Source organism: Ursus americanus, chromosome 25, assembly GCF_024610735.1.
Source record: "Ursus americanus isolate L20-20 chromosome 25, mUrsAme1.1.p, whole genome shotgun sequence".
In the NCBI taxonomy this organism is placed as follows: domain Eukaryota; kingdom Metazoa; phylum Chordata; class Mammalia; order Carnivora; family Ursidae; genus Ursus; species Ursus americanus.
The window spans coordinates 1,304,790-1,321,111 of record NC_142151.1 but is presented as its reverse complement, the minus strand read 5'-3'; the positions used below and the strand labels follow the sequence as shown (position 1 = coordinate 1,321,111).

At 38.9% G+C, this 16,322-nt stretch overlaps 1 protein-coding gene across 2 annotated transcripts in view; it reads left to right on the top strand.

Moving 5' to 3' along the window:
- The first annotated feature begins 4,963 nt into the window (after positions 1–4,963).
- The window catches only part of USP18 (ubiquitin specific peptidase 18), a 62,801-nt gene continuing 51,442 nt past the window's right edge, over positions 4,964–16,322 (top strand). The window contains exon 1 of one of the 2 annotated variants that reach the window (XM_045775409.2): positions 4,964–5,132. The gene's annotated coding sequence lies outside the window, so the exon portion shown is untranslated. The remainder of the gene's footprint in view (positions 5,133–16,322) is intronic. The other variant, XM_087855439.1, reaches the window with a different exon arrangement.

Genomic DNA, 16,322 nt, shown 5'->3' with positions numbered 1-16,322 from the left:
GACAACAAAAAGAAATAAAAGGCATCCAAATTGGCAAAGAGGAAGTCAAATTTTTACTCTTGGCTGATGACATGATATTCTATGTAGAAAACCCAAAAAACTCCACCCCAAAATTGCTAGAACTCACACAGCAATTCAGTAAAGTGGCAGAATATAAAATCAATGCCCAAAAATCAGTTGCATTTCTCTATACTAACAATGAGGCAGAAGAAAGAGGAATCAAGGAGTTGATCCCATTTACAATTGCACCAAAAACTATAAGAAACCTAGGAATAAACCTAACCAAGGAGGTAAAGAATCTGTTCTCTGAAAACTATGGAATGCTATGAAAGAAATTGAGGAAGGCACAAAGACATGGAAAAAAATCCATGCTCATGAATTAAAAGAACAAATATTGTTAAAATGTCTATGCTACCCAGAGCAATCTACACTTTCAGTGCAATCACTACCAAAATACCATCAACATTTTCCACAGAGCTGGAACAAACAATCCTAAATTTTGTATGGAACAGAAAAGACCCTGAATATCCAAAGGAATGTTGAAAAAGAAAACCGGGGGCACCCCGGTGGCTCAGTAGTTAAGCGTCTGCCTTCAGCTCAGGGCGTGATCCCAGAGTCCTGGGATCGAGCCCCGCATTGGGTTCCTCCGCTGGGAACCTGCTTCTTCCTCTCCCACTCTCCCTGCTTGTGTTCCCTCTCTTGCTGGTTGTCTCTCTATCTGTCAAATAAATAAATAAAATCTTTAACAAAAAAAAAAGAAAGAAAGAAAAAGAAAACCATATCTGGAGGCATCACAATTCCCGACTTTAAGCTCTATTACAAAGCTGTAATCATCAAGACAATGTGGTACTGGCACAAACACAGACACATTAATAATGGAACAGAATAGAGAACCCAGAAATGGACCCTCAACTGTATGGTCAACTAATCTTCGACAAAGCAGGAAAAAATATCCAATGGAAAAAAGACAGTCTCTTCAACAAATGGTGTTGGGAAAATTGGATAGCGACATGCAGAAGAATGAAACTGGACCACTTTCTTACAACATATACAAAAATAGACTCAAAATGGATGGAAGACCTAAATGTGAGACAGGAATCCATCAAAATCTTACAAGAGAACACAGGCAGCAACCTCTTTGACCTCAGCCACAGCAACTTCTTGCTAGACACATCTTCAAAGGCAAGGGAAACAAAGGCAAAAATGAATTGCAACTTCATCAAGATAAAAAGCTTTTGCAGAGTGGAGGAAACAGTCAACAAAAATAAAAGACGACATATAGAATGGGAGAAGATATTTGCATGTTTTATCAGATAAAGGGCTAGTAACCAAGATTTATAAAGAACTTCTCAAACTCAACACTCAAAAAACAAATAATCCAGTCAAGAAATGGGCAGAAGACATGAACAGATGCTTCTCCAAAGAAGACATACAAATGGCCAACAGACATAAAAAAATGCTCCACATCACTCGGCATCAGGGAAATACAGATCAAAACCACAATGAAATACCATCTCACAGTAGTCAGAATGGCTAAAATTAACAAGTCAGGAAACAACAGATGTTGGTGGGGATGCAGAAAAAGGGGAACACACTTACACTGTTGGCAGGAAAGCAAACTGGTACAGCCACTCTGGAAAATAGTGTGGAGGTTCCTTAAAAAGTTAAAAATAGAGCTACCCTATGATCCAGCAATTGCACTACTAGGTATTTATCCAAAGGATACAAGCATAGCAATTCCAAGGGGCACCTGCACCCCAATGTTTATAGCAGCAATGTCCACAATGGCCAAAATACGGAAGGAGCTGAGATCTTTATCAACAGATGAATGGATAAAGAAGTGATATATATATATATATATATATATATATATATATATATATATATATATATACACACACACACACACACACACACACACACACACACACACACAATGGAATATTACTCAGCCATCAAAAAGAATGAAATCTTGCCATTTGCAAGGACGTGGATAGAACTAGAGGGTGTTATGCTAAAGGAAATTAGTCAGTCAGAGAAAGACCACTACCATGTGATTGCACTCGTATGTGGAATTTAAGAAACAGAACAGATGAACATAGGGGAAGAGAAGGAAAAATAAAATAAGATAAAAACAGAGAAGAAGGCAAACTATAAGAGACTCTTTACGGAACAAACTGAGGGTTGCTGGAGGGGAGGTGGTTGGGGGAATGAGATAACTCGGTGATGGGCATTAAGGAGCACACTTGAAGTAATGAGCACTGGGTGTTGTATACAACTGACGAATCACTGAATTCTACCTCTGAATCCTATTTTTTAAAAACTAGAAATAATCCAGTTGTTCTTCAACAAATGAATTGTTAAACTGTGGTGCCATGTAATACTACTGAGCAATAAAAAGGAGCAAACTATTGATACACTCAACAATCTGGATAAATCTCAAGAGAATTATACTGTGTGGAAAAAAACCCACAACTTTTCCCAAGGTTTATATCCTGTGTGATTCCAAATACATAACATTTTTGAAATGACAAATTAGTGAAAAGAAGGATAGATGAGTAATGTCAGATGAGGAGGGAGCAGGGCTGGAAGGAAGTAGGCGTGGGTATAGTAGTGCAACATGAGGGATTCTTGTGGTTATGGAAATGTCCTGTATTGACAATGACTGCATCGATGTCAATATCCTGGTCGTGATGTGTGCTATTGTTTTACAGGTTGGGAAAACTGGAATTTCTCTCTTGTGTTTGTTACAACTGCTTGTGACTCTACAATTATCTCAAAATAAAATATTTAATAATAAAAAACCCAGATGAATGGTATTAGGGCTTAGAGTCTGTGTGGGTAAAAGAGAATTAATATAAAGGACAATTTTTGGGATAATTGGCAATATTTAAATATTTACTGTATGTGTTGGAAAATTTTATTTTATCAATATTAAATTTCCTGATTTTGACAATTGCCCTCACTTTATATAAGAAAATTTCTTTGATCTTAGGAGATACATTGGATTATTACCAGTGGTGAATCTTGATATGCAATTTCCTCTCAAATTGTTCAGCAAACAAAAGAACGCTGGTTTAAAATATATGCATACAGGGCATGTGTGTATGTGTGTATGTGTGTATGTATACACAAGAGAAAAGTAATAAAGCAACTGTGCCACAATGTTAATAATGAGTAAATAGTAATGGGGTCATTGCAGTATTTTTGTAACTTCTCTGTATGTTTAAATTTATTTTCCAAAAATAAAATATTTAATTAAAAGAAGTCCTCCATTAAGGCAACAAATTGCCAGAGGATAGAAAATAATTTAACAGATGCCAAGTCATAATCTATTTTAGTTCTACCCTGAAATCCATGCCGGGAAATTGAAACTTAAGAGTTCTGTTAGACTGCTTCAATTTATCTCCACTCACTTCTTAAGAGATTGTGTTTACCCAAAGGACTTCTAGGAGAGAGATTTAGTATATACACCTGAAAAGCAAACTTATAATTTATTTTTGGAACCATGCAAAATAAAATGAAGTTTAAAATTTAAAAAAGCGTATCTTGATAAAAATGCAGAGGGAAATAGACAAACGAAAGAGCTGTGGAGGAGAATGAGCAAACAATTCACATGAATCCAGCAGTGTTTGTGGAGAAATGAGCTATGTAAAGAAGTGCTAATATGTACTTTATTAGTCATTGGGTTTTTTTTTTCCTTTTTGTTAAAACACCACTTGCCCTTATTCCATGCAACAAAGCCTGTCCTTTTCCTAGAAGAAAAATTAGCATCAGGTTCTATGAATTGTTCCTCATCTTGTACAAATAACTTTTCTCTAAAAGTAGCTTTCCACAGTGAAGAACTAGATAATCCCATAAAATCAGCCATGCGTCTTCTTCTGTGACCAAATTTTTAGGCAGAATTTTCAAGTGAGGCAGTTAGGTGTGGCTTCTTGTGTTGCACTTCAAATTAAAAAGGAAAAAGAGAAGGAAATCCATCCGTGATTTTCTATGAAACCATGCAAGCTACAGAAAATGCTTCTTAAGGCACAAACGTTCTTTCTTCTTCTCCTTTTTAAGATTTCATGTATTTGTTTGAGAAAGAGAGCGAGCACAAGCAGGGGAGGGGCAGTGGGAGAGGGAGCAGGGAGCAGGTGGCGGGGGCGCCATTCCAGAACCCCAGGATCATGACTCCAGCCAAAGGCAGACGCTTAAGGGACTGAGCCACCCAGGTGGCCCCCAAACTTTCTTTTGAAGCAATTATTACACAGTTTCAATTGAAACTCGTTCTTGCCTTGTTTTGAGAAATGTCAACCAGAGCATTCAAAGAGCACCATCTTCTTAGATCTTCCCATTCTAAGTTCTGAGCAATAAACAGCTTACTTTCTTTCCCCTTTGTGCTCCACTATTCACCACCTATGTCCTCTTCTGCTGGCTCCGCACAACAGCAGCAGAACAAAGGAACAAGGACTTTATATCTGTGCGCCACATTTCATTGAATCTACAAGCCATCGATGTTAACATACACAATTTCAGAAATTGTATTACGCAAGACAAAATGTTATGTATACTATGAAACACCAAAGGACTATAAAACACATCCTTTAAAAAAATTTAAATTCAAGTAGTTTCAGGTGTAATGTTCAATGATTTGTTTCTATAACGCCCAGTACTCATCACATTACATGCCCTTCTCAATGACGCACGATCATAAGACTCCAGATAAGACGACCCCTGCGTTCTGGCAATCGTAGGCAAACGGCAAGTACCCGTAGCACAGCACACATCCGTGAAAGCAAATTTTAAGACTCGCTGGGTCTTCCGGGCTCCCGGGTGGGGGCGGTGCATCGCTCCTCCTCCCCAAGCGGAGGCGCAGGTCTCACGCCGCCTCTGGCTGAGTTTCACTTTCCATTCAGTGGGAAACGAAAGCTGGGCGGCCGCGGGGGCGGGTGGGCGGTGCCTGAGCCAACCCAGGAGGAGCAGCCTGCGACCGCGCGCGGGGCCAGACGACTGAGGACTCTGCCGCAGCTCTGCAGCCCCTGTGCCTTCTCTCCGCCCAGCTCGGCGCTAGCAAGGCTAGAGAAGGTATTTCTGAGTTTCCCTAGCATTGAACTTCGCAGTGGAGGTTTGACGCTTCCGTGGAAATTGAGGCAAGTTTGGTGTTAATATTGGAAGTTTCTTTCCAGGGAAGACATCCAAGGGGGTTTTTGCTCAGATGCCACCTGGGCAATCAAGGAATTTATTTGGATTTTGCAAATTACAATAATAGTCTGTATTCATTACATACATATATTGGGCCAATGAATTTTTCTGCAACTTGACATATTTATTTGGTCTTTCTTGCGTTTTGTGTTTAATTTAAAAAGAAATTCCAAAAGCGTTGCAACCTTGTAAAAAAAAAATTGAAACAATGCAGACAGATAGTAAAGTGGAAACCGAAATTTCTCTTACTCCTCAACTCAGTATCATTTTTTTGTATACTTTACCAGGAATTTTCATCCATACAAGTCATTAAAATTGTTTTGTCATTTGCCTTTTCCCACTTAACAGTATAGATGGACCTCTTTTACTGGCAAGACATATAGCTACGTCAACCTCATTTTAAAAAAATTGGTGCGTAATGTGGCAACTACATCATTTATTTAAACAATTCATAGGCATTTATGTTGTTTTTACTTTTTACCGGTATAGATGATGCAGCAGTTACACATTTATATACACGCTCGTGTGAATATACAAATATATTTGTGAAAAATTCCTAGAAGTGGAATTGCTGGGTCACTGAGCATATATACTGAGAAATTCGAAAGGTTTTGTCAAATTGTGCAAATCAGCGTATTTTAGTCTTAACCCCCCTCCAACCTCCTCGCATTCTTTTCCTGGAAGAAAGCTAAATTCAGATGTTTAAACATAAAACTTCATTCTATGACTCTTGAAAATCTGGGTTCAAAGTGTTTGAAAATTAAAACAGTGGCATTAACTGCATGTTTTATAGCATTGAGGTAGTTATACTTTGAAATTGTTCCAGAAAACAGGCAAATTATTTACATTATATATTATTATTATTATTATTATTATTATTATTATTATTATTATTATTTGACGGGGGACGGGGCACCGGAAGACAGAGAGAGAGAGAATCTTAAGCAGGCTCCATGCTCAGCGCAGAGCCTGACCAGGGGCTCAATCTCAGGACCCTGCAGTCATGACCTGAGCCAAAATCAAGAGTCGGACACTTAAACAGCCGAGCCACCCAGGCACCCCTTAAACAAGGCAAATGTTTTAAAACATTTGAAAACATGTATTTATAGTGTTATGTAGTGGCAGAGTGAGATGGGGGGGTGTTTAAATCTAGATATCTAGACTATTTAACGTGTTCATAGGAACAAAATGGGTAGGAGAGTAACATAGGTATATATAGTTCCATCTTGATTTATGGAGCACTATCAAAGAACTAAAAAAAAAGCTTTCTGTTTTGTTTTTCCTTTTTCACTATTAAAAATATGTTGTGCTTTTGGTACTTTTATTTTTTAAATTTTTTAAATTTTCAATTTTTTTATTATGTTCGATTAGCCAACATATGTTCATATGTTATGTTCAATTAGCCGCCATTAGTTTTTGATGTAGTGTTCAAGGATTCATTAGTTGCATGTAACACCCAGTGCTCATGCCTTTGGCACTTTTACACTATGATGGGCTTGCAAAGGGGAAATACTTAACATGTACACAGCCTCAAAGAAGGTAAGTCCTAATGCCTTCCACATGGGTTGTTTCTTTTAGATAAAGTAGTCCCAAGATTCATTCCTTCTTATTTGGGGTTTCATCTGGTATGTTCTAATCCGTGTACACAGCACATTACCATTACTCAAGAAACATACAACAAATGATTAAAGATGAGGTCTATACGCAAATGAATCATCGAACTTTACATCAGAAACCAGGGATGTACTGTATGGTGACTGACATAATATAATAAAAAAGCATTAAAAAAAAAAGATGAGGTCTAAATTTGTTGTTGCCATGATGGGTTGGATTTGGAAGGCTGTGAGGTGGTTTGTATCATGTTCTAGGCACGTTAATTTTGTTCCTCTTAGGGCATTTAAAGACAGTCAGTTTTCCTTAGGGAGAGTCTAGTTGTGGGTGAAGAGCCCAGTTAGAGACCTAGATGACCCAGGTTTCCTGCATCACATTTTTTGCTGTTTCTTGGAACACCCTGATTGATTCTGTGGCTACAATGATGGTGGACTTAGATCTGCTTCTATCGTTCACATCTCCTATTTATTTTAAGGGTAAAATTTGGGGAAGGTTGGGAGCAAGGTTAGTTTAGTTCTTGAAACCAAAAAGAATTTAAAAAAATAATAGACGATTAGAGCAATTTTAGGTTCACAGCAAATTTGAGTGGGAAGTACAGAGTTCCCATATACCCTATCACTCCCTCCACCCTCATCTCAACCATTATCAACATCTGACACCAAAGTGGTACATTTGCTGCAATTGATGAGCCCACAGTGACACGTCATTATCATCAAAAGTTCATACTTTACAATAGGGTTCACTCTTGGTGTTGTACATTATATGAGTTTTGACAAATGTATAATGATGTGTATCCACCATTATAGTATCATACAGAATAATTTCACTGCCCTAAAAATCCTCTGTTGGAGCCAATTTTTTGAGTCAGGGCTTGAGTTTGAAAATTCAGCTTCCTTGGAATAAAACCATCCTTTTTTCTCTGCTGTGTGCTTATCACCACCTGCTTATGTCAACTCCATGTTCTCTGCCAACTCCGCCTTCCTTCATCCTTCTTAGATCTCTCGGTTTCATTTTCCTTCCTTTTGTAGCCACACCTACCTGTTTCTCCTCTGTGATCAGCTCTGAAGATTTTCCTTTTGGAATCTGGCCTACCAGCCTGCCCAAATGATAATCTCCACTGGGTTTTACTGCTATATTTGGCTAACATAAGTAGTTTTGAGATCTTTTTTTTTTTTAAAGACTTTATTTATTTATTTGCCAGAGAGAGAGAGAGCGAGAGAGCATGAGAGTACAAGTAGGGGGAGCAGCAGACGGAGGGAGAGCTGAGCAGGGAGCCCGAAGCGGGGCTCCATCCCAGGACCCTGGGATCATGACCTGAGCCAAAGGCAGACGCTCAACGAACAGCCACCGAGGCATCCCAATATCGAGGTCTTGACAGAGTACAGAACAATGTCTCTGGAAAACACAGGCTGGTCCTTTTCTACTCTGTTTCATCAGATTTCCCTCAGTGTGGTCTTAAAATCCTATTTCTTGCTCATGGAATTGCCAACTGGCGTCATTTCTCTCTTAGTTTAACCCTTCAGGCTGAGCCTCATAAGACTAGGAGATTGTTTTTATTTATTTAATATATTAAGAGACCTTTATTAAGACTGTTTAAGAGTATTGAAAATAAATAAAAATAAATACTAAGTAAAATAGGTTATTATCTGATTCATTTAACATGATTTATTAATATATGCCACTTACATATTTAGGTGTTTCCCACTTCTGATTTTACCTTTGCTTCACATTTTGTAAAAGAATTAAGAAAAAGAAATTCTAACAGTTCTTCTCATCCCTAATTTGTTAATTTTTTGGATCTTGATGTAGGAACAGTATTGCCAACAAAGGTTCCCTTAAGACATATTATTAAATCTATCCCCTAAATGAATTATTGCTTATTTTAAATTGCATATTAATTAATTGCAAGAAGTTTGGAAATTAAGAAAAATAATTAAAAAAGGGAAAATGATTTGTTATCCCACCAATGAGAGTTACTTTTTAATGACATTTTTGGTATATTTCATCCCAGTCTTTCCTCTCTCTCTCTGTAGTTATATTTATGATTTAAAAATTAGGTTCATACCATATGATTTTTTAATAACTTCTTTTTTATTCAATGAAATGTTATAGTCATTTCCCCATCTTTCTTAGTCTAAAATTATTGTAATGTCACCATAATATTTCATTTTATGAATGTGTTGTAATTAACTTTTATTGTTGCATTTCTGGGATGGTTTTTTTTTGTTTTGTTTTGTTTTATTTTTATTTTTTTTATTATATTATGTTAGTAACCATACAGTACATCCCTGGTTTCTGGTGCAAAAGTTCGATGATTCATTGGTTGTGTATAACACCCAGTGCACCATGCAATACGTGCCCTCCTTACTACCCATCACCAGCCTATCCCATTCCCCCACCCCCCTCCCCTCTGAAGCCCTCAGTTTGTTTCTCAGAGTCCATAGTCTCTCATGCTTCATTCCCCCTTCTGATTACCCCCTTTCTTTATCCCCTTTTTCTCCCACCGATCTTCCTAGTTCTTATGTTCCATAGATGAGAGAAATCATATAATAATTATCTTTCTCTGCTTGACTAATTTCACTTAGCATTATCTCCTCCAGTCCTGTCCATGTTGCAGAAAATGTTGAGAAATCGATCTTTCTGATAGGTGAGTAATATTCCATTGTATATATGGACCACAACTTCTTAATCCAGTCATCTGTTGAAGGGCATCTTGGTTCCTTCCACGATTTAGCTATTGTGGACATTGCTGCTATGAACATTGGGGTGCATATGGCCCTTCTCTTCACTATGTCTGTATCTTTGGGGTAAATACCCAGTAGTGCAATGGCTCAATTTTTAACTTTTTAAGGGACCTCCACACTGTTTTCCAGAGTGGCTGTACCAACTTGCATTCCCACCAACAATGTAGGAGGGATCCCCTTTCTCCACATCCTCTCCAACAATTGTTGTTTCTTGCCTTGTCATTTTTTGCCATTCTAACTGGCGTAAGGTGGTATCTTAGTGTGGTTTTGATTTGAATTTCCCTGATGGCTAATGATTTTGAACATTTCTTCATGTGTCTCTTAGCCATTTGTATGTCTTCATTGGAAAAGTGTCTGTTCATATATTCTGCCCATTTTATGATTTGTTTATTTGTTTCTCATGTATTGAGTTTGAGAAGTTCTTTGTAGATCTTGCATACCAGTCTTTTATCTGTAGCATCATTTGCAAATATATTCTCCCATTCCGTGGGCTGCCTCTTAGTTTTTGGGACTGTTTTCTTGGCTGTGCAGAAGCTTTTTACCTTGATGTTCATTTTATCTTTTGTTTCTCTTGCCTTTGGAGATGTGTCATGAAAAAGGTTGCTTTGGCCAATGTTGTAGAGAGTGCTGCCTATGTTCTCCTCTAGGATTTTGATGGATTCCTGTCTCACATCGAGGTCCTTCATCCATTTGGAGTTTATCTTTGTGTATGGTGTGAGAGAGTGGTCAAGTTTCATTCTTTTGCATGTAGCTGTCCAATTTTCCCAGCACCATTTATTGAAGAGACTGTCTTTTTTCCACCGGATGTTTTTTCCTGCTTTATCAAAGATTAGTTGCCCAAAGAGCCGAGGGTCCATTTCTGGATTCTCTATTCTGTTCCATTGGTTTATGTGTCTGTTTTTGTGCCAGTACCATGCTGTCTTTGTGATCACAGCTTTGTAGTACAGCTCGAAATCTGGCATTGTGATGCCCCCAGCTTTGTTTTTCCTTTTCAACAATTCCTTGGCGATTCGGGACCTTTTCTGGTTCCATACAAATTTAAGGACTATTTGTTCCCGTTCTTTGAAAAATGTCCTCGGTATTTTGATCGGGATAGCATTGAAAGTGTAGATTGCTCTGGGTAGCAGGGACATTGTAACTATGTTAATTCTTCCGATCCATGAGCATGGAATATTTTTCCATCTTCTTGTGTCTTCCTTCAATGTTTCAAGAGTGATTTGTAGTTTCTAGAATATAGGTCCTTTACGTCTCTGGTTAAGTTAATTCCAAGGTAACGTATGGTTTTTGGTGCTATTGTAAATGGGATGGATTCCCTAATTTCTCTTTCTTCAGTCTCATTATTCGTGTAGAGAAATGCCACTGATTTCTGAGCATTGATTTTGTATCCCGCCACATTACTGAATTGCTCTATAACTTCTAATCGTTTGGGGGTGGATTCTTTTGGGTTTTCCATGTAGAGTATCATGTCATCTGCGAAGAGAGACAGTTTGACTTCTTCTTTGCCGATTTGGATGCATTTTATCCCTTTTTGTTGTCTGATTGCTGTTGCAAGGACTTCTATTACTATGTTGAATAATAGTGGCGAGAGTGGGCATCCTTGTCGTGTTCCTGATCTTAAGGGAAAGGCTTCCAGCTTTTCCCCATTGAGAATGATATTTGTTGTAGGCTTTTCATAGATGGTTTTTATGAGATTGAGGAATGTACCCTCTATCCCTACACTCTGAAGGGTTTTAATCAGGAAAGGATACTGTATTTTGTCAAATGCTTTTTCTGCATCTATTGAGAGAATCATATGATTTTTGGCTTTTTCCTTCTGGATAAAATCTAAGACACCCATCGATTTGAGAATGTTGAACCACCCTTGCATCCCAGGGATGAATCCCACTTGGTCATGATGAATAATCCTTTTAATGTACTGTTGGATTCTATTAGCCAGGATCTTGTTGAGAATTTTGGCGTCCATATTCATTAGGGAAATCGGTCTGTAATTCTCCTTTTTGATGGGGTCTTTGCCTGGTTTGGGTATCAAGGTAATATTGGCCTCATGGAGACTAACGAGAATGAAAACACAACGGTCCAAGACCTATGGGATACTGCAAAGGCAGTCCTAAGGGGAAAATACATAGCCATCCAAGCCTCACTCAAAAGAACAGAAAAATCTAAAGTGCAGTTTTTATATTCTCACCTCAAATAGCTGGAACAGCAACAGAAGAACAGGCCTAAACCACGCACGAGAAAGCAGTTGATCAAGATTAGAGCAGAGATCAATGAATTAGAAACCAGGAGCAAAGTAGAGCAGATCAACAGAACTAGAAGCTGGTTCTTTGAAAGAATAAATAAAATAGACAAACCACTGGCAAGACTTATCCAAAAGAATAGAGAAAGGGCCCAAATCAATAAAATTATGAATGAAAAGGGAGAGGTCACAACCAACACCAATGAAATAGGAAGGATTATTGGAAACATTTATCCACAGCTTTATGCCAATAAATTAAGCAATCTGAAAGAGATGGAGGCCTTCCTGGAAACCTATAAAGTACCAAGACTGAAACAGGAAGAAATTGATTTTTTAAACAGACCAATTAATTATGAAGAGATCGAAACAGTGATTAAAAACCTTCCAAAAAACAAAACGCCAGGGCCTGATGTTTCCCCGGGGAATTCTCCCAAACATTCAAAGAAGAAATAATAACTATTCTCCTAAAGGTATTTCAAAAAATAGAAACAGAAGGAAAGGTACCAGACCCAAATATCCTTTTTTTTTTAAATGATTTTTTTATTGTATTATGTTAGTCACCATACAGTACATCCCCGGTTTCCGATATAAAGTTCGATGATTCGTTAGTTGCGTGTAACACCCAGTGCACCATGCAATACGTGCCCTCCTTACTACCCATCACCGGTCTATCCCATTCCCCACCCCCCCCGAGGCACTCAGTTTCTTAAGCAGGATGGTCTTTAGCTTCCAAGTGTTTGAATTCCTCTGAATTTTTTCCTGTGATTGAGTTCCAGTTTCAAAGCATTGAGGTCTGAGAATATGCAGGGAATAATCTCAATATTTTGGTATCGGTTGAGACCTGATTTGTGACCCAGTATGTGGTCTATTCTGGAGAAAGTTCCATGTGCACTCGAGAAGAATGAGTATTCTGTTGTTTTAGGGTGGAATGTTCTGTATGTATCTATGAAGTCCATCTGGTCCAGTGTGTTAATCAAAGCTCTGTTTCTTTGTTGATTTTCTGCTTAGATAACCTGTCTATTGTTGAGAGTGGAACATTGAGGTCTCCTACTATGAAATGTATTATTATTGATACGTTTCTGTATTTTGGTTAACAGTTGGTTTGTGTAGTTGGCTGCTCCCCTGTTGGGGGCCTAGATATTTACAATTGTTAGATCCTCTTGTTGGATAGACCCTTTAAGAATGTTATAGTGTCCTTCTGTATCTCTAACTACAGTCTTTAGCTTAAAATCTAATTTGTCTTCTCTGAGAATTGCTACCCCAGCTTTCTTTTGAGGTCCGTTGGCATGAAAAATTGTTCTCCGTCCCCTCACTTTCAGGCTGGATGTATCTTTAGGTTCAAATGAGTCTCTTGTAGACAGGGTCTACAAGATGGATGGGTCCTGTCTTTGAAACCTATCTGCAACCCTATGCTGTTTCATGGGAGCATTTAGGCCATTCACATTGAGAGGGATTATTGAGAGATATAATCTTAATGTCATCATGTTGCCTGTGAAGTCCTTGTTTCTATCGATTGTCTCTGTAAATTTCTGTTCTATATCACTCTTGGGGGTCTTTCTTCTTTTATAGAACCTCCCTTATTATTTTTTGCAGGGCCAGCTTGGTGGTCATATATTCTTTCAGTTTTTGCCAGTCTTGTAAGGTCCTTTTCTCTTCGTCCATTTTGAATGACAGCCTTGTTGGATAAAGTATCCTTGGCTGCATGTTCTTCTGACTTATTGCCCTGAATGAGTCTTGCCAGCACTTTCTGGCTGGCCATGTTTCTGTTGACAGGTCTGACGTTATTCTGGTGTTCCTCCCTCTGTAGTTAGAAATCTGTTCCCCCTCGCCGCTTTCAAGATGTTTCTCTGGATCTAAGGTTTGCAAATTGTACTATTATATGTCGTGGCATTGGTCTTTTCTCATCAATCTTTTTTTTAATTTTTTTTATTGTATTATGTTAGTCACCATACAGTACATCCCTGGTTTCTGGTGCAAAGTTCGATGATTCATTGGTTGTGTATAACACCCAGTGCACCATGCAATACGTGCCCTCCTTACTACCCATCACCAGCCTATCCCATTCCCCCACCCCCCTCCCCTCTGAAGCCCTCAGTTTGTTTTCTCATCAATCTTGGGAGGGGTCCTTTCTGACTCTTGGACACTAATGCTTGTTTCCTTCCCCAGATTAGGAAAGTTCTCAGCTATGATTTGCTCAAATATATCTTCTAAACCTCTCTCTCTCTCCACCCCTTCAGGAATCCTAATAATTCTGATATTGGAATGTTTCATTGAGTCAATCTCTCAAATCCCTTGGGCTTTAATCTGTTTTTTTCCCATACCTCCTCTGTTTTCTTCTTTTCTATCATCTTATCTTCTAGCTCACTAATTTGTCTTCTGCCTTGTTTACCTTGGCAGTGGGAGCATCCAGTTTAGACTGCACTTCATCATAGCATTTTTTAAAAAGTTTTTAAAGTTTTTATTTACATTTCAGCTAGTTAACATACAGTGTAATATTAGTTACAGGTGTATAATATAGTGATTTAACACGTGCACTCCTGAATCCCCATCACCTACTTCACCTCCCCTCTGGTAATCATCAGTTTGTTCTCTATAATTAAGAATCTATTTCTTCATTTGTCTCTCTCTCTTTTTTCCCTTTGCTGGTTTACTTCTTAAATTCCACGTATGAGGGGTACCTGGATGGCTCAGTTGGTTGAGCATCCAACTCTTGATTTCGGCTCAGCTCATAATTTCAGGGTCATGGGATCAAGACCCGTGTTGGGCTTGGCGCACTGAGCCTGCTGGAGATTCCCTCTTCTTCTCTCTCTGTCCCTCCCCCTGCTCTAACCCTCTCTTTCTCTCTCTCTTTAAAATAAATAAATAATAAATAAATAAATAAATAAATAAAATCTTTTAAAAAAATTCCACATATGAGGAAAATCATATGATATCTGTCCTTCTCTGACTGACTTATTTCACTTGGCATTATACTCTCTAGCTCCATCCATGTTGTTGCAAATGGCAAGATTTCATTCTTTTTGATGGCTGAGTAATATTCCATTGTATGTGAGAATATATAAAAATATATATATTTATATATTCTCAGATTTATATATATTTATATATTATTTATCCATTCATCAGTCAATGGACACTTGGGCTGCTTCCATAATTTTGTTATTGTAAAAAATGCTGCTATATACATAGAGGTGCATGTATCCCTTTGAATTAGTGTTTTTATATTTCTTTTTTTTAAATTTTAATGTTTTTTTATTATATTATGTTAGTCACCATACAGTACATCCCTGGGTTTTGATGTAAAGTTCGATGATTCATTAGTTGCGTATAACACCCAGTGCACCATGCAATACGTGCCCTCCTTACTACCCATCACCAGTCTATCCCATTCCCCCACCCACCTCCCCTCTGAAGCCCTCAGTTTGTTTCTCAGAGTCCATAGTCTCTCATACTTCATAGCATTTTTAATTTTGGCCTGATTAGATCTCATTTCTGCCCTTAGAGATTCTATATTGTCATTAATATTTTTCTCAAGCCTAAATATAGACTTCATAATTGTTCCTCTGAAGTCTTTCTGACATCTTGCTTATATCCATATCCTTTAGGTTTGTGGCAGAGCCCACAGTCTCTAATTCTTTTCTTTGTTGGGGGTTCCTCCTCTTAGTCATTCTGTTGAGGGGTGGTTGAGGGAATGTACAGAGTCCAAAGTATTAACCACAACCCAAGCAAGATGCACCGATTTTATAGGGACCTCAGAGTTGTTGTCCTATTGTTCTTCCAGCCTGTCTTCTGGGGGAGGGGCCAGCCACGCTGTTACTCAGGCAACCCTGTTTGGGCAGAGTTGCCCTGCCCCCTGTGGGGGGGGGATGGGCTCCGTGAAAACCATATTTGGGGGGCTTTTGTTCTCTGGCAGCTTTCCCTGGCGGCTTTCCATGTCTCTTCCAGGATTCAGAGCAGAAATGACCACATCCAAACGTCTGTCTCAGAACAGAGAGATCACAGTCTACTCTTCACTGAGCTGTCCAGGCCACAGTGTCTCCATTTCTACCTGTGTTGCTAAAAACTGCAGTCTCCTGGGTTGTGCACCCCACAGCAGCACTCCCAGCTGTTGCTCCCAGGGCCGGGCACATCTCTGCCCTTTGTGCTTCTAAAACCACCAGCCACCCCCAGTTCATGCATGCCCCTGTAGCGCCAGGTTTCAGTCTGGGGGGCTTCCCTAAAGTCCTTTCCCCTCCGCTGTCTGTGCCCGGTCCCCAGTGCCCTTTGCCCTCCAGTGTTATCTCACCTTCCTGGCACCAGCTTATGGTGGCTCCCTCCCCCTTCTGTTTATCTTCCGATATCTGCCCACAGAGTCACAGCTCCCTGCTTCATACGTTGAGACCAACCACCAGAGACATTCTGTTTGCAGAGATCCAGATATATCTTTTTACATCTCAGGCTGATTTTTGTGGGTGTTCAAAATGGTTTGGTAGATATCCAGCTTGATTCAGTGGACCAGTTGAAATGGGGTCCCCTACTCCTCTGCCATCTTTCTTTCCTCCAATAAG